Source organism: Elephantulus edwardii, unplaced genomic scaffold (assembly GCF_000299155.1).
Source record: "Elephantulus edwardii isolate Elephantulus edwardi_28Jun2011 unplaced genomic scaffold, EleEdw1.0 scaffold00106, whole genome shotgun sequence".
In the NCBI taxonomy this organism is placed as follows: Eukaryota; Metazoa; Chordata; class Mammalia; order Macroscelidea; family Macroscelididae; genus Elephantulus; species Elephantulus edwardii.
Genome location: NW_006399856.1, coordinates 6,205,875 through 6,212,122, shown reverse-complemented (window position 1 = coordinate 6,212,122; position 6,248 = coordinate 6,205,875). Strand labels below are relative to the sequence as shown.

Genomic DNA, 6,248 nt, shown 5'->3' with positions numbered 1-6,248 from the left:
GAGATGTCCCTAACTGCAGGCATTTCCAGTGCAATATATCTTCTGATTTCTTAAATGAGTATACCAAGGGTATTAATTGTGGATCCAAGTAAGATGAAGTTGTTGACAGCTTCCAAATTTACTCCATCTATCATGATGTTCAGGCATGTAGCCAGGAGATGGCAGTCTTTGGAGAGGGATATCATACTTGGAAGGGTCGAGGGACAGCGCAGGAAAGAGAAGACCCCAAATGAAATAGATTGATGCAATAACTGGGGTAATGAGAGTACACGTGTCTGAGTCAGTGAGATTGGTTCAGGATAGAGCTGGGTTCAAGCAACTTAAAAACACATCATGATGTTGCCTATATGTCCAGTGGCAAGAATTTTTGTTTTCTTTCCACTGAGATGCAATCCATTCCGAAAGCTGTATTCTTTGATCTTCTGCAACAAATGCTTTAAGTCCTCCTTACTTTCAGCAAGCAATATTGTATCATCTGCATAATTCAGGCTGTTGAATGAGTCTTCCTTCAATCTTGATGCCACATTCTTCTTTATGGAGTTCAGCTTCTCAAATAATTTTCTCAGCATACAGATTGAATAGCTATGGAAAAAGAATGCCACTTTGACACGCTCTCTTAATTCCTTTGTTCTGTTTGCACAATAACCTCTTAGCCTAGATATAGATTTTGCTTGGGCACAATTAAGTGCTCTGGGATTCCTATTCTTCTCAATGTTAGGAAGAGTTTGTCATGATCTACACAGTCAAATGCATTTACTTTGTCAATAAAGCATAAATGGACATTCTTCTGGTATTCTTTCTTTTCAGCCAGGATCCACCTGACACCAGTAATGATATCCTGGTGCCATGGCCTCCTCTAAATCCTGCTTGGGCTTCTGGAAGTTCACTACTTATATATTGTTCTAGCCATTTTTATTTGATACTCTGCAGGATTTTACTTGTATGTGACAATGATATTGTTCGATAGTTTCTAAATTCTGTTGGATCACCTTTCTTGGGAGTGAGAACAAATATTGACCTCTTCTAATCTGTTGGTCAGACAGCTGTCCTCTAAATTTCCTGGCATATACTGGTAAATCATCCAGGACTGCAGCTGTAAATTGAAACAAGTCAGTTAGTACCCCATCAATTTCTGGGGCCTTATTTTTTTTGTTTTTGCCAATGCCTTCAATGCAGCTTGTGCTTCCTCCTTCATGACTGTTGGCTTCTGCTCATATGGTACTTACTGGAATTTTTCAGTGTCTGTCAGTTTGTTTTGATATGTATTCCTTCCATCTTTTTTTTTTAATACTTCCCAAATCATTCAATATATTGCCAATTAATTACATCTTTCAAAATTGTGACTCAGGGCTTAATTTGTTTTCAAGTTCTCTCAGCTTGAGAAATGTAAATCTAGATCTTCCCTTTTTATTCTCTAATTCCAGCTTTCTGCACATTCCATTATAATACTTTGCTTTGTCTTCTCAAGCTGCCCTTTGAAATCCTCTGTTGAACTCAAATATTCTGGCATTATTTACCCTTAGTTTTGGCTTCTCAATACACTGGTGCTATTTTTAGAATCTCATCTGGCATCCATTTAAGTCTTTTCTTTCTCCTCTGTCTTTGTAATAAACTTTTGCTCTCTTCATGGATGATATTCTTGATGTTATACCACAACTTACTTGGTTTTTATTATTGCTATTCAATGTTTCAAATCTATCCTTAAAATGATTTTTAAATTCAGGTGAAATAGATTCAAGATCATATTTTGGTTCCCATGAACTTGTTTTCATTTTCCTGGGCCTCAATTTTAACTTGCACATGAGTAAGTGATGGTCTGACCCACAGTACAACCCTGGCCTAGTTTTGCATTCTGATATTAAATTTCTCCAATGATTCTTTCCACAGATGTAGTCAATCTGTTTCCCCTGAAGTTCATCAGGTGAAGTCCATGTGTAAAAGTCCCCATTTGTGGGTTTTTTGTTTGTTTTTTTAAAAGGTATTTGCAATGAATAAATCTTTGAAAATACAAAGTTTGATCATTCTATTTCCAGCTTCATTTCCACTACCAAGTCCATATTGTCTGACTACTATTCCTTCTTCATTGTTTCCAAATTTTACATTCCAATCACCAGTTATCATTAACACAGCTTGATTGTATGTTTGGTCCATTTCAGACTTTAAGATTTGGTAAAACTTTTCTATTTCTTCCTCTTTGGTTCTAGATGTAGAAGCATATATTTGAATAATAGTCTATTAAGAGGTCTTTCTTATATGTGTATGTACAATATCTTATTAGTCACAATATTGTACCTGTAGATAGAACTTGAATTTAATTCTTTTCTGTTAATACTACACCATTGTTCTGCTTTTAATTCCCAGCGTAGTATCCTATGTTATTATCTGCTTTAAAGTCATCAAAGCTAATCCCTCTCATCTCACTTATGTCAACAGTATTGATGTTCATGTGCTTCATTTCATTTTTTATAATTTCAAGTTTTCCAACACTCAAGCTTCGAACATTTCATGTTCCAAATATTAATTGTTTGCAGGTTTTTCCCGCTCATTTGACTGACTGCCGCTCTGAGCTCTTTCTTTAATACTATAACGTTTGGTGTTTTTCTACTCCTCATAGGGTTGTCAGAGGCTGTCATTTAAGTAAGTGTATGGCCAATCATGTTTCCTAGTCTGTATTAATCTGGAGGTTCTACTAAAACTTGTCCGCCAGGGGGTAACCCTTGTAGCATTTGACACAGTGGTGCCATAGTTTTCAGTATTACATCAACCCACAAGTTGTCTCAGGACCACAAAAATGACAGACAAGTGTTATTCCAATTAGAACATTGTTTTCCTCAAATACAACACAATGTAGTTTGTACTTCTAAAAGCAAACAAGGCTTCAGTGCTACAAGCCTGAGAGCCCAATCAACTGTCAATCACAAAGGCTCACTCACTGGGTCCTAGTTCATTTAAAAAAAGAGGTTTTCAGCCCAACACTGACAATCAAATAAAAACACCCACATTCTGGTTCCCAACTGCTTTAAATAAGAAGCACCAGGTCCCAAGCAACTTTTAATTACAAAGGTCCACCCACTGGGTTATAGCTTGTTTAAACAAGAGGCTCCCAGCCCATAACTCACTGTCAACCAAAAAGGAAAACTTAACTTTCAGATCCCAACTGCTTTAAATAAGAGACTCTCAATCTCCAACCAAGTTTAGAGCAGTTGTGATCTAAAAAGTAGGTCTCTTTTATTTGATTGACAGTTAGTTGTGGACTAGGAGCCTCTTGTTTGAAGTGGTTAGTATCTGAAAGGTGAGGATTTTTTAATTGATTAACAGTATGTTGTTTAGGAATCGTGGCAAGCTTTTGGAGTTGAGTGCTTTACCCGGCATGTGTTTGACGTGCAGATTTGCTGTGTCCCTGGGAGCGAGGCAAGCCAGATTTGGCTTAGGGCCTGAGGCAGGAGGCAGCCTAAGCCCAAAGGCAGCTGAGAGAGGAGGCCGGCCATGTTCTTGGCCCCTCCCAGGGTCTCTGGAACTGCTCCTTGCTAGAAGGAGCATGGTGGTGTGAGTGCAGGACTCATGGCAAGGTTTTGGATTCAAGTGCTAAGGTGGGTGATTTTCATCTGGGGCCCTCGGCTGGGTTCAAATTGTTTTCCTGTCAAACATTCTTAAAGGTGGTATAGCACTGGTCTGTGCGTTGCTGTACAGAGGTAACTTGTGTTGCTCTGATGCGGAACACTGTGACAGTGATGTGCCAATTGTGGTAATGGGTACGCATGATGGACAGTGTTGGCTGGAGCTTACCGACTAAAACAAGCCTGGAAGCAGGAGCGGCATCCAGTTCCAAAATGGCTTGCCTTCGGAAACTCTATGTATGAACAGTGCTCAGGCCATTCGTTCATAGGGTCGCTATGAGTGGTCTCCAACTTGATGGCACCAAACAACAACAACAACAGTAAGTTTTGGTCTGAGAGCCTCTTGTTTGAACCAATGAAAGCCTGAGGGGTGGGCCTTTGTATTTAAAGTTGCGTGTTGTTTGAATTTTAGTGTTGGCTAAAAAGACTATATATACTATGAACTGTTGAAGGGGTAGGGAAGGAATCTTTCTCAGACAAAGTGCTGCTAAATTGCTCATTAGAAACCAAGAGGATAAGATTTTTGTCTCGAACCTCTGGACAACAACAACATGCTTAGAAAAACAAAAGGTTAGGAAAAGAGAGAAAGATCCTCAGTAAGATAGATTGGCACAAGCACAGTACATAAGCTAAGGACAGAGGAGGGCTAGGCAGGAGTCCATCCTGTTGTACACAGGTTGTTTATGAGTTGGAGTTTACTTGAAGGCACTGGATAACAATACTATAAAGAAATGGATTCCAAAGTATATAAAAAATCTAAAATACACGATTGCGAAATATGCTTATGTCTCAACCTATAATATGTGGTGAAAGAACATGTTTTATTAGCTCTTGTTCTTTAACATTGAGATCTCTCTGTCCATTGGTCTATTTATAAAAAGATATTATTTGCTTCAGAAACATAACAAAATACAGTTTTTATTGAAATAATTTTAACTAAACTCGATAACATTTCGATTTCTTCCTATCTAGTTGGATGAACATTAATTTTCTGGGAACTATTATGTAAAGTTAGCTCCCAGTCAAAAATAATATTAGTATCAAACTTATATTTTATATGGGCTATTATTATTATTTATGTATGCCTACACTAGTTCCTGGAGTCTTTAATTATCAGACAGGTCTCTCCAGATATAACACTTCTTCTTAGTCTCTTGCTAAATTGTGTTATGTAGAATTTACCAAAGTAGCAAAAAATGTGTTGTAACCACTGCTTTCTTCACTTGTTTCTCTGTAATTTCATTATTCCTTTCACTAATTACATTAATATTTACCCTACTTGACTATGTAGTCAGTAATAAAGAAAAGAAAAGAAAATATGCAATTACTTCTGATTCTGAGTTTTATTTTCGGTCATTAAAATGAGCTCTGCCCTTTTACTGGCAAGGGTAATCTTTCTATACAGTCCTAGCTATCCTTATCAAATACAAGCTCAAAAAAAGTGGATTTCTTTTCAATGGGGATATTTACTTTTCATGCTTAATTTTTTTCCCTATGAATATACTCAAAGTATAGACTTTAAGTGCTGAGTTGATTTAAAACTATTTCTACTAAAAAGTTTATTTTTAATACAATGGGCTCATTAAAAATTTGGTCATAGCAGGCTAGTATAATGGTTAAGAGCATTATTTCTGTATAAAAATGTGTGATTTGATTTCATTTTTACCACTTGTTATTTATATGACAATAGTATTTAATCTCATTGTGGATCAGTTTGATCACCTGTAAACTGAGGCTTAAGGCTCAACTTCAGGTTTGTGATAAGGAAGTAGATAAATGATTAATATATTACAATGCATTTGTAAACATAGTCAATTAATTTTAGTTAATTTTTTAATTTTTATTATTAGTATTATTTTTGCATGTGTGTGTAGCATCAAGTTGGATCTGACTACTACAGGAAGAGATTGTCCCTCCTTCTCCAGCAGAGCATCTGGTGGATTTGAACTACGCACCTCTGGGATGGCAGTGCAGCTTAATTTTAGTTAATTTCTAACGAAAATAAATTTAGTTTCGATTTTATTTTTCTGATAATGGTGTGCAGTTTACTGTTCCTTGAATCAAATTTCTCTATTTTAGCTCTCTCTTCAGGGTGGTACAATGTTTGTATAGAGCTTGCTTTCTTTACAAATGCTATCATGAAATTATAAGTCTCATTAGCTAAAAGGATTCTTTCCTTCCCAAAATCCAGGCTCAGAATGCATCTCTTCTCAAATATCTTTTCCTGCTTAGATGAACCTGTTACCCCCTCTGGTAGCTTGTGGTATTGCTACATTTAAATCAGATTACCAGCAAGGAAAGCTTGTGCTTATTTGCTAATGTGTAGGGAACTGAAGTTTCATGTTGTTTTCACCATGAAAATAAGGTGAAACTGTTCTCTACCTATCAATATGTTGTTGTTGTTATGTGCCATTGACTCGCTTGCAACTCATAGTGACCCTATGTACAACAGCCCTAAACTCTGCTCTGTCCTGTGCCAATCGCACTGTCTGACACTCCCATCCCAATTACCCCAGTCACTGAATCCACCTCATAGAGGGCCTTCCCCTCCTGCGCTGTCCCTCCACCCTCCCAAGCATGATATCCCTCTCCAAGGACCAGTCTCTCCTCACAACATGTCCAAAGTATGTT

The 6,248-nt window shown here is 37.3% G+C and overlaps 1 protein-coding gene across 1 annotated transcript in view; it reads left to right on the top strand.

Moving 5' to 3' along the window:
- Positions 1 to 6,248, top strand: part of SPAG16 (sperm associated antigen 16) — a 1,218,973-nt gene that overhangs the window by 911,944 nt on the left and 300,781 nt on the right. The gene's annotated exons all lie outside the window — the stretch shown is intronic.